The 10,815-nt window shown below is 49.8% G+C and overlaps 1 pseudogene; it reads left to right on the forward strand.

The window, feature by feature from the left end:
- Positions 1-4,182: 4,182 nt before the first annotated feature.
- LOC136462678 (probable LRR receptor-like serine/threonine-protein kinase RKF3) lies at positions 4,183-6,737 on the forward strand (annotated as a pseudogene).
- The last annotated feature ends 4,078 nt before the right edge of the window (positions 6,738-10,815 follow it).

Genomic DNA, 10,815 nt, shown 5'->3' on the forward strand with positions numbered 1-10,815 from the left:
TTTGGTTTGGTGTTTAAGATTTGTCCTTTTTCACTTATTTGCATGCTGCAGTAGATTAATTAAATTTAAAACATTGCAGGATGTTACTTATGTAGAAAGGATTAGGAAGAACACCCCACACACCCATTAGGAGGCGTTACTTTCATATATACAGCCACAAGGCCATCAATACATTTACAATTAGACAACATAGATATATACACCATGGTCGTAGCGGAAGGTTCATGGATGCATAGACTGGACTGAAAATTAGTAAATAATTGTACAGAGAGGCCCTTAGTCATGATATCCGCGAACTGATGCGAGGACGGCACATGCAGAACACGAACTTCACCAAGCGTGACCTTCTCACAGACGAAGTGAATATTGATCTCAATGTGCTTGGTCCGACAGTGATGAACGGGGTTAGCTATCATGTAAATAGCACTAACGTAGTCATAGAAGGCAACCATGGTAGAGGGTAGTGGTAGATGGAGCTCCTAGAGAAGCTGGCGCAACCAGCATCACTTAACGACGGGGTGGGCGATGGCACGGTATCGCTTGAGCACTAGAGCGAGAGATGGTGGACTGACGCTTAGACAAGCAGGACACTAGGTTATCGTCGAGGTAGATGCAGAAGCCTAATGTGGAGCGGCGGGAGTCAAGGCACCCCGCCTAGTCGGCGTTTGAGTATGCCATGTGGGACTAGACAGGACTGGTGCCAATGTGTAGACAAGCAGAAAGAGTGCTCTTGATGTAGCGAAGAATGCGCTTGATGAGAGAAAGGTGTAGCTCCCGAGGTTCATGCATGAAGAGGCACACTTGCTGGACCACAAAGGCCAGGGCAGGGCGGGTGAGACTAAGATAGTGTAGCGCCCTAGCGAGGCTACAGTACTCAGAAGGGTCGATGACTGGGGCACCATCTGTAGTTGAGAGCTTGGATTTTGAGTCCATATAGGCATCTCGGTGGGATGGCACTCAGACACGCCAGCACGCTGGAGAAGCTCAGCAGCATACTGGCGCTGTGAGAGGAACAACCCGTTGGAGGAGCGTATACGGGGATGCCGAGGAAGTGGTGGAGCGCCTCGAGATCAGTCATTGCGAACTCCGAGCTGAGGCGCGTAGTGATGCGGTGCAGGAGGTCCGATTAAGAGGCCGTCAGGATGATGTCATCAACATAGAGCAGCAAGTAGGCAACGTTGTCTCGATCTTTATAAATAAAGAGAGACACATTACTGGTGGAGGGCGTGAAGTTGAGCTGGCAAAGATAGGTATAGGTGGCAAGCCATTGGTGCCACGTGTAGGGAGCTTGCTTCAGGCCATGGAGGGACTTCTATAGCAAACAGACATGATCAGGTGCAGATGGCTCGATGAAGCCAGGAGTCTACTGGCAGTACACAGTCTCCTCAAGACGGCCATGGAGAAAGGCATTCTTGACGTCAAGCTGGTGGATCAGCCACGACCGTGAGGCGGTGATGCTAAGACAAATGATTTACTTCTATGTTTAGCTTGCCATCAAGGATGCCTACGTCCTCGTTGTTGAGGGTGCCACGAAGGCTTGGAGTCTCTTCCAACTCCGACCTCTTCTCAAGAGTATCACAAAGATTGAGCTTGAGGGTTCCACTAAGCTTCACAAGGGCAATATAGACTTCCCGTTGCTCAACCACAGTCGATTGGGAGCTTCCAGGCAACCTCTAGCCATCTAGAAGCCCAAGCTCGAAGAGTAACAAACACAAAGTGCAAGCTAGAGGGAGAACCAAGACTCTTTGTTGAATGCTCTTGTTGAAGGGCTCTTTAATCCACTCCCAAATACAATCTCACACTTGGAAATCACCAAGAACACAAGGGAGAGCTTGGATGGCCAACAATGGAGGAGAGAGAGTGTTTCACGAGTTGGGGGAGGTTCTAAGAATGTGCAGGCAACCGTTGGGAAGAAGAGAGGAGAGTATAAATACTCCCTCACTCCCCACACCAACGGTACAGACAAGTCGTAGAACTTTTGCAACAGAACACATAATTTCTACGCAGGCCAAAACAAATAGAATATGAAATTTTGTTGGCTTTCTTTTGGCTTTTGGAGTTTAGGTTGGAAGTGAGAGCACATGGTTCCCCATAAGCTTGCATTTTCTGTCCCCCCTCTATAGTACGACATACGCCGCGTAGGAAGAATTAGGAGGGTTCTCACAATTCATGATTATGATGATGATAAATAAGGGTTAATAAACCACATATCCTAGGAACTCAAGGATGACAGTCTTGATTTGGAAAATTCAATAGTACCCACTTTCTCCGTTTCAAATTATAAGTCATTCCAACTTTATTGGTAAAACATCTCAAGTTTGATATAATAAAATAATAACTTTCATGATACCAAATAAGTATTATTGGATTCTTTATTGATTATATTTTCAAAGTATATCTATTTGATATCAGAAACATTTATAGTTTTCTCTATAATCTTGGTCAAACTTGAGATATTTTGACTCTTCAAAAAAATTTAAATAACTTATAATTTAGAATGGAGGGAGTACATGATACTCGTAGTTCTACACCAGGGAGATCATTTATTTATTTATACTTACTTACTTATATAGTACTCTCTACAACAGTCAATAGAGATGGAGTTCGGTTAGCAGAACTTTTACACTATCTGACCGAATTTTTACACTGTCTGACCGAGTATATGGATGTTTGACTGAAAATGCCCATTAGAGCAGTAACGTGGTGGTCAGTGTTCTATTATCTTTTTTTTCCCCTTAAAGCATCTTCGGAAGTTTTATAAAACAACTTTCTATTTTGATTTTTTTAAAGAAAAAGGGTCTTCTAATCAGCATATTTGCTTATTGGTTTTAGCCAGAGCTTATCAATCAGCTAATCATATTTTTTTTTCTCACAACAAATCAGCATCAGTCAAACTTATGAGCCAAAGAAAAAAAAATCAACAAGGCCGAATATCTCGCTAAAAGACCCCGTAAGTTTTCCTGGTTGAGGACCGGTTTTCCGCGCTATATCTCTTTCTTTGGCGAGCGATTTTTTTTTGTCCTGACGGGAGCAATCTTTGGCGCGACCTGTTTTCCGGCTACCCGTCACGCCGACCCCGCCGGCCGCCGGCCGTCGGCTGTAATGTTGAAAAGTCATCTGACTTGTCTTTGTCTCATTCATCGAAGCATCACGTGTTCGTAAAGCATATGCCAACCGCCTGGCCGGAAAGCATGGATCTGGTCGCGCCTTGCGGGCAGCCTCAGGAGTAGATGCAATCTTCTCTTCATTTTTTTTATGAACAACACGTTGATCTGTGTTGTGGTACAGTATTTTTTTTTTTGTTGAATATAAATATAGATAATGGAGAATCCAAGTTTCTAGTGAAAATGATGATCTTTTAATAAACCAAAAAATAGATGTGGGTCGGTGTTTGGATCTAGAGTAAAGTTTTACTCAATCCAATGTTCGGACGTTGATTAGAAGTACTTCTTCTGTCCCGAAAGAAATAATGTTTTAGGATTTTTCAGATAGAACAGTGAAGATGAACAATATCCCAAATACACTTAGTATGTCACATATAATTACCTTAAAAGAAGAAATATCATGTGATTTACATTCTAATTAAGACACGCTGCAGGTAAGCATGCAGATATCCGAGGCAGGCAACAAACACTAACACATCTCAATGGGTAATTTGACGTCGGATCTGTGGACCAACAGCATGTCTAAAACTCAGAACATCATTTTTTCTAGGATAAATTTTAAATCAGAGAACATCACTTTTTTTTTACGGAGGAAGTATTAAACATGAGTTAATTATAAAACTAATTACACAAATGGAGACTAATTTACGAGACGATCTATTAATCATAATTAATCCATCATTAGCACGTGTTGGACTAATTAAGTTTAATAGATTCCTCCCACAAATTAGTTTTGTAATTTTATATGCTTAATACAGTGTTCAAACATCCTATGCGAACAGGAAAAAAAATAGTCCCCGTAACCTAACGGGTTAGTACTAATAGAAGACTGTTATTTTTATACTGTAACTGATAGAAGACTATTTGAAAATGGTCTGACCATTAGAACAGTAACGTGACGGCGCAGCTCTCCATCCTTCTTCCCTGGCCACGGCCGCCAACAGCAGTCAGCACCGAATCCTTGATCCATCTCTCCGTCGACCAACCCCAACCCCGCCTTCACCTTCCCTCTCCCTCGCCCCCACCCCCACCCCACCCACTCTTCTCTCCATGTGCTCCCTTCCTCCCTCCCGGCCTCATCATCTTCATCCCCTTCCGCCTCCCATGTGCCGCCCCCATCTCCTCCCCCTCCTCCTCTTCGCCCTCCTCCTCCTCCTCCGCCCCATCCCGCTCGCCTCCCAACCGGCCGCCCCCTCTCCGGCGCCACCGCAATGTGCGCTCAACTTCACCGCGCTGCTCCCCTTCCTCGCGCCGCCGCTGCCGTCGGACGACGCCTCCCCGCTGCGCGGTCGCCACGCAGTCGGTCGCCTTCCTCCTCTCGCTCCACCTCGCGGCCACATCATCCTTCGTGCTCCCACCCAACGCCTCCTCCTGCCTGTCCCCGCTCCGCGCCCGCGCTCCCCTACCCGCTCCCCGCGTCGGCCTGCGGCCTCTCGGGCCTCGACGCAGTCCTCGCCTCCCCGGGCTGCGGCAACGTCTCCACGGTCGCCGATTTCGACGCGCTCGTCCCGCCCGCCTCGCGCCGGGACATCGACGCCAGCTGCGACCGCGACCTCTCCGCCGTCCCCGACTGCAACCGCCTGCTCCACCGCGCTCAGCAAGGCTGCCGCGGCCTATCTCCTGGCTGGATCCCCGAACGCCACTGGGAATAACAATGTCACCGGGTGCGTGCAGTACCCCTCCATCTACGCCGGCGCCGAGGCTAGCCCGCGCGGGCCCGCCGACCCGGCCACTGCCTACTGCCTCTTTCTACTCAAGGCGAACCCGCCTCAGTCCCACAGCTCCGGCGTCGCCCCCTGGGTCTACGGCGTCGCGTTCGGCTCCCTCGCGGCAGTGCTGCTCCTCGCGGCAGCAGCGGGATGCTGCTTCGTCGTGAGGCGGAGGCGGGCGCGAGCTGCAGCTGCCGCACTGGCCGCAGACAGCAGGAGCAAGCGCTCTCAGGCCATGGAGTCCATCAGCGCCAGCACCACGCTCGTCAAGTTCACCTACGACGATATCAAGGCTGCCACCGACGGGTTTGCCCAGGAGAGAGCCATTATCGGCCAGGGTGGCTTCGGGAATGTCTACAAGGGGGTGCTGCGCGACGGTGCCGAGTGGCGGTGAAGCGATTCAAGAACTGCTCCGCGGCTGGGGACGCTGCCTTGCGCATGAGGTGGAGATGGTGCCAGCGTGCGCCACGTCAACTTGGTCACGCTACGTGGCTACTGCATCGCCACCACACAGAGGGAAAGGCCACCAGCGGATGATCGTTTGCGACCTGATGCACAATGGCAGCCTGTATGACCATCTGTTCGGTGCCGGAGAATGCCAGTTGGCGTGGCCGGTAGAGGCAGAGGATTGCCATTGGCATGGCGAGAGGGCTGGCCTACCTGCATCGTGGTGCACAGCCAGCCATTATTCACAGGGATATCAAAGCGAGCAACATCTTACTTGATGATGAATTTGAGGCCAAGGTGGCTGATTTTGGACTGGCCAAGTTTGCGCCTGAGGGGATGACACATGTGAGCACAAGGGTTGCCGGAACACTAGGTTATGTTGCCCCTGAGTATGCACTCTATGGCCAATTGACTGAGAAGAGCGATGTGTATAGCTTCGGTGTTGTGCTTCTTGAGCTTCTGAGTGGAAAGAAGGCGTTCATTTCTCTCGGCGAGGGACAGAGCTTCGTGCTCACTGATTGGGCTTGGTCTTTGGTGCGAAGAGGGAGGACAGTGGAGGTGATCCAAGAGGGAATGGTTGATCCTGGTCCAACTAAGATGATGGAGAAGTATGTGCTTGTTGGTGCACTCTGCACACATCCCCAGCTGCATGCAAGACCTACAATGGAGCAGGCGCTGAAGATACTTGAGGCTGATTCAGTACCAAGTCCTGTGATTATTCCTGAGAGGCCAATCCCTGTGTTGCAGACCTGGCTGAGATTGAGAGGTCAGCCAGCAGCAGTGGATCAGGTCAGCTGTTTAGCCCCTCTGGTTTCCGATCTTTTATTCATGCGAATGTGGCTGCTGCTGTGGTGTCTCCAAATGAAACATGACCATTTACTTAGACAATTAGTGAAATGATATCACTAGAATTCACTGTGTACCATAATTGTTTTGTTTGCTCGATTTTGTTTCATTGGCTTACAAACTCCTGGCAAATATTGTATAGCAATTTACAGTTTTGCTATGACACAAAATTTGAGGTTCTTGGGTGACAGGTGAATTCATTGAACCATTATTAGTGATATTTCCATTGCTACATATTGATATTTCGAATATGCAGTAACTGTTCATCAGGATGTTGAAAGAGTAGCTCATAGTTCCATATATAGGTCATATCATTTGGTCGGAAGAGCATGTCAATCTTTTGGATAGAAGATTTCATCAGCTTCTGTATTTTATGGCATAAGGATAGGAGGAAACATAAATCCATATTCATTATTATGTACTATGTCTGTTAAATTGTTTTTAGCAGTCTCAAGGTTTTATGTCAGTTATTGGCCTCAGACGTAAGTTACGATTGCCAAGAAAAATGCCAAAGGATAAGCTTTTGGACCTGAGTCGTTTTATTATTATTAACAACACCAACATTCTCTGATGTAAGGTTTTGTGACACAAATCTCTGATGCATGTATGTAGCACTATGGGTAACTAAAGTAACCAAACCAAAGTAGAAAACATCAGCATTGATATTATCGTTTTTATATATCAATTTAAGCACTGGCATAACCACTAGAGACATCATGATACATTACTAATGTGTAGTCAAAATATTGTTGGAGTAGTTATTGATTGGAAAGAAAGTAATACTTGATAAATGCAATGTAAGGCAGATATATCTTAACTGTAATGTATATATAAACCATACCTGTTGTTTAGATACAACTGTCGTTAGATGGGCATCCACGTCAGCGTATTTTTTGTGTACCGTACAATCCTATTTTAACGGTCCTTGTTTACCCCACCGTTCATATACTGTACGGAATATTTTGTCCAACTAAGTTCATATTTCTTGCATCTATGCCCACCTTCTTTACTGTTGGCGGTCAACAAAGCATATACTGGCTTATAGTGGTTCAATCATTCGCTAGAGTTCACGCTCCTTCTGATATTTAGGTGAGTGTGTTCTCCTTTTCCTTTATTTTATATTCTTTCCTGTTGCATTTTATAGCTCTAATCTTTGTGCGCAGGATTAATTTCTCCTTCTCCATCTACAGAGATTGATAGTGCCTACTTATTTACATAAATGTCAGAATAGAAATGTGCTCTTCTTTCTTTACTCCTTTCCTTCCCACCTTCTCCCTCTCCCCCTTCTTGTACCCATTCCCGATTCGTTAACACACACATATTTTGTGTTACACCATAGCAACACCTAGTGTTATTTATTGTATCCTTTGCTTCCAAATTATTATTATAAAGACCCTAGCCGGCTTGTAAACAAAAAATGAGCAAGGTTTCTACTTTGACAACGTGTCTGACAGGCTGATCTTCGTCTCTTTCTTTTTTGTTCCTTATAAAAAAGGATTCTCCATGGCTAGTTTTCCTGTTTTGCCTATGGAGATTCCTGTTGTCGGTGTTTCGAGTTACGATCGACGAGTAAATTTCTAGTATTGCGCGTCTGGCTCGGATGGTGTGCTTAGAGGACACGAGGTTTATGCTGGTTCGGACATAAAGTCCCTACGTCTAGTTCGTCGTTGCTGCTCATGTTACTAGCACTAAAAGTTTGTAGTAGAGGTTACAAACGGACGAGAGAGGAAAATAATACCAAGTCTCAGGTGGAAGGAGTAAGTGGGTGCTGAGAGCTCGATCGCTGCTCAGCCGTGTGTTCGAGTCGTGCTCTTGTGCAGATCTGGCTCGATCTATCGATGGGTTGATCCCATTCATGGGGCGCCCTACTTTCCCTTTTACAGGTCAAGGGAAAACGCGGGTTACAATGGAGGAAAAAGATAAGAACGAGAGAGAAGAAGGCTTTCAGGATTGTCGGGTCCATCTTCTCTTTCATACGGGTCCCGCTGATCCTGTAGACGTCAACAGAGACAGCTCCACATCGCGGCCCTATTCGTCACTGACGCCATGCGCAGGCGTCGTCTGCCGGTCATGACGTTCCATTCTGTCCCGACAGACATCGTGATGAACTGACGCGCCTATCGGCATTCGTACGATGGTTAGGCAGAACAGCATCGGCACGCCCGACGCTGTTCTTGATGTGAACCCTCAGGTATGGCCCGTCATGGCCATGGGTTACATCGAGGCGTGCCAGTCCCTTCCCTGGTGTCACAGTTTTAACCTAGACCCATACGCTTGGACCTGGAGTGGTTGGCGGCGGTATGGGTCCCCGTCGGGCGAGACGGAGCACGAACCCAAGGGGTCGGGTGAGACGGACCCCGCGGCCTCGAGGTCGGATGAGGCGGAGCCCGCTCCCAGAGATCGGGCGAGACGAAGCTGCTCAGCCGGGGTCGGGCGAGACGGAGCCCGCACCCAAGGGGTCGGGCGAGATGGAGATCGCGGCCTCGAGGTAGGGAGAGGCGGAGCCCGCCCCCAGAGGTCGGGCGAGACGGAGTCCGCGCACCTGGGGTCGGGCGAGACGGAGCCTGCACCCAAGGGGTCGGGCGAGACGGAGATCCCGGTGTTGGTGTTTCGAGTTACCACCGACGAGTAAATTTGTATTATTGCGCGTCTAACTCGGATGGTGTACTTAGAGGACACGAGGGTTATACTAGATTGGGCAGAAAGTCCCTACGTCCAGTTCGTCGTTGCTACTCGTGTTACTAGCACCGAAAGTTTGTAGTAGGGGTTACAAACGGACGAGAGATGGAAAGGATTTCAAGTCTCAGGTGGAAGGAGTGAGTGGGTGCTGAGAGCTCGATCGCTACTCAGCCATTTGTTTGTGTCGTGCTCTTATGCGGATCTGTCTAGATCTGTCGATGGGTTGATCCCATTCATTGGACGCCCTGCTTTCCCTTTTATAGGCCAAGGGAAAGCGTGGGTTACAACAGAGGAAAAAGAGAAGAACGAGAGAGAAGAAGGCTTTCAGGATTGTCGGGTCCTTCTCCTTCATACAGGTCCCGTCGGTCCTGTAGACGTCAACAGAGACGGCTCCACGTCGTGGCCCTGTTCGTCACTAACGCCATGCGCAGGCGTCGTCTGCCGGTCATGGCGTTCCATTCCGTCTCAGCGGACGTCATGATGAACTGACGCGCCTGTCAGCGTTTCGCACGATGGTTAGGCAGAACAGCACCGGCACGCCCGACGCTGTTCTTGATGTGAACCCTCAGGTATGGCCCGTCATGGCCACGGGTTACATCAAGGCGTGCTAGTCCCTTCCCTGGTGTTAGAGTTTTGATCCAGACCCGTACGCTTGGACCTTGAGTGGTTGGCGGTGGTATGGGGCCCTGTTGGGCGAGATGGAGCACGAACCCAAGGGGTCGGGCGAGACGGAGCCCACCCCAAGAGGTCGGGCGAGACGGAGCCCGCCCCTAGAGGTCGGGCGAGGCAGAGCCGCGCACCTAGGGTTGGGCGAGACAGAGCCCGCACCCAAGGGGTCGGGGTGAGACAGAGATCGCGGCCTCGAGGTCGGGAGAGGCGGAGCCCGCCCCTAGAGGTCGGGTGAGATGGAGCCCGTGCACCTGGGGTCAGGCGAGATAGAGCCCGCACCCAAGGGGTTGGGCGAGACGAAGATCACGGCCTCAAGGTTAGGAGAGGCGGAGCCTACCCCCAGAGGTCGAGCGAGATGGACCCCGCGCACCTAGGGTCGAGCGAGACAGAGATCCCGGTGTCGGTGTTTCGAGTTACCACCAACGAGTAAATTTGTATTATTGCGCGTCTAGCTCGGATGGTGTGCTTAAAGGAAATGAGGTTTATACTGCATCAGGCAGAAAGTCCCTACGTCTAGTTCGTCGCTGCTACTCGTGTTACTAGCACCAAAAGTTTGTAGTAGGGGTTATAAACGGGCGAGAGAGGGAAAGGATCCCAAGTCTCTAGTGATAGGAGTGAGTAGGTGCTGAGAGCTCGATCGCTGCTCAGCTATGTGTTCGTGCCGTGCTCTTGTGCGAATCTATATCGGATCTTGATAGGTCGATCAGGGCTCCACTCCGTCCTGGCGAACATCGTGGTGAACTGACGCGCTTGTCAGTGTTCATACAAGGGTTAGGCAGAACAGCACCGGTACGCCCAATGCTATTCTTGATGTGAATCCTCAGGTATGGCCCATCATGGCCGTGGGTTACATCGGAGTGTGTCGGTCTCTTCCTTGGTGTAAGAGTTTTGACCCAGGCCCATACGCTTGGACCTAGAGTGGTTGGCGGCGGTATGGGTCCCCGTTGGGCGAGACGAAGCCCGCACCCAAGGGGTCTGGTGAGGCAGAACCTACGGCCTCGGGGTCGGGTGAGGTGGAGCCCACGACCTCAGGGTCGGGTGAGGCGGAGCCCGCCCCCAGAGGTCGAGTGAGGCGGAGCCCACCCCCGGAGGTCGGGCGAGGCGGAGCCCACCCCCGGAGGTCGGGCGAGGCGGAGCCCGCGCACCTAGGGGTCAGTTTGAGCTGTAGGCACGCTCTTGACTGCTCGGTTGAATCAATGTTGATGACCATTAGCTCCTCCTCTTTGGGTACCCAAGTATTGGTCCTAGACAGTAGCCCCGAGCCCGCGGAGGAGTAGAATACTCCTTCGGAGGCTTTTTCG

The sequence above is a fragment of the Miscanthus floridulus genome, chromosome 7, assembly GCF_019320115.1.
Source record: "Miscanthus floridulus cultivar M001 chromosome 7, ASM1932011v1, whole genome shotgun sequence".
In the NCBI taxonomy this organism is placed as follows: domain Eukaryota; kingdom Viridiplantae; phylum Streptophyta; class Magnoliopsida; order Poales; family Poaceae; genus Miscanthus; species Miscanthus floridulus.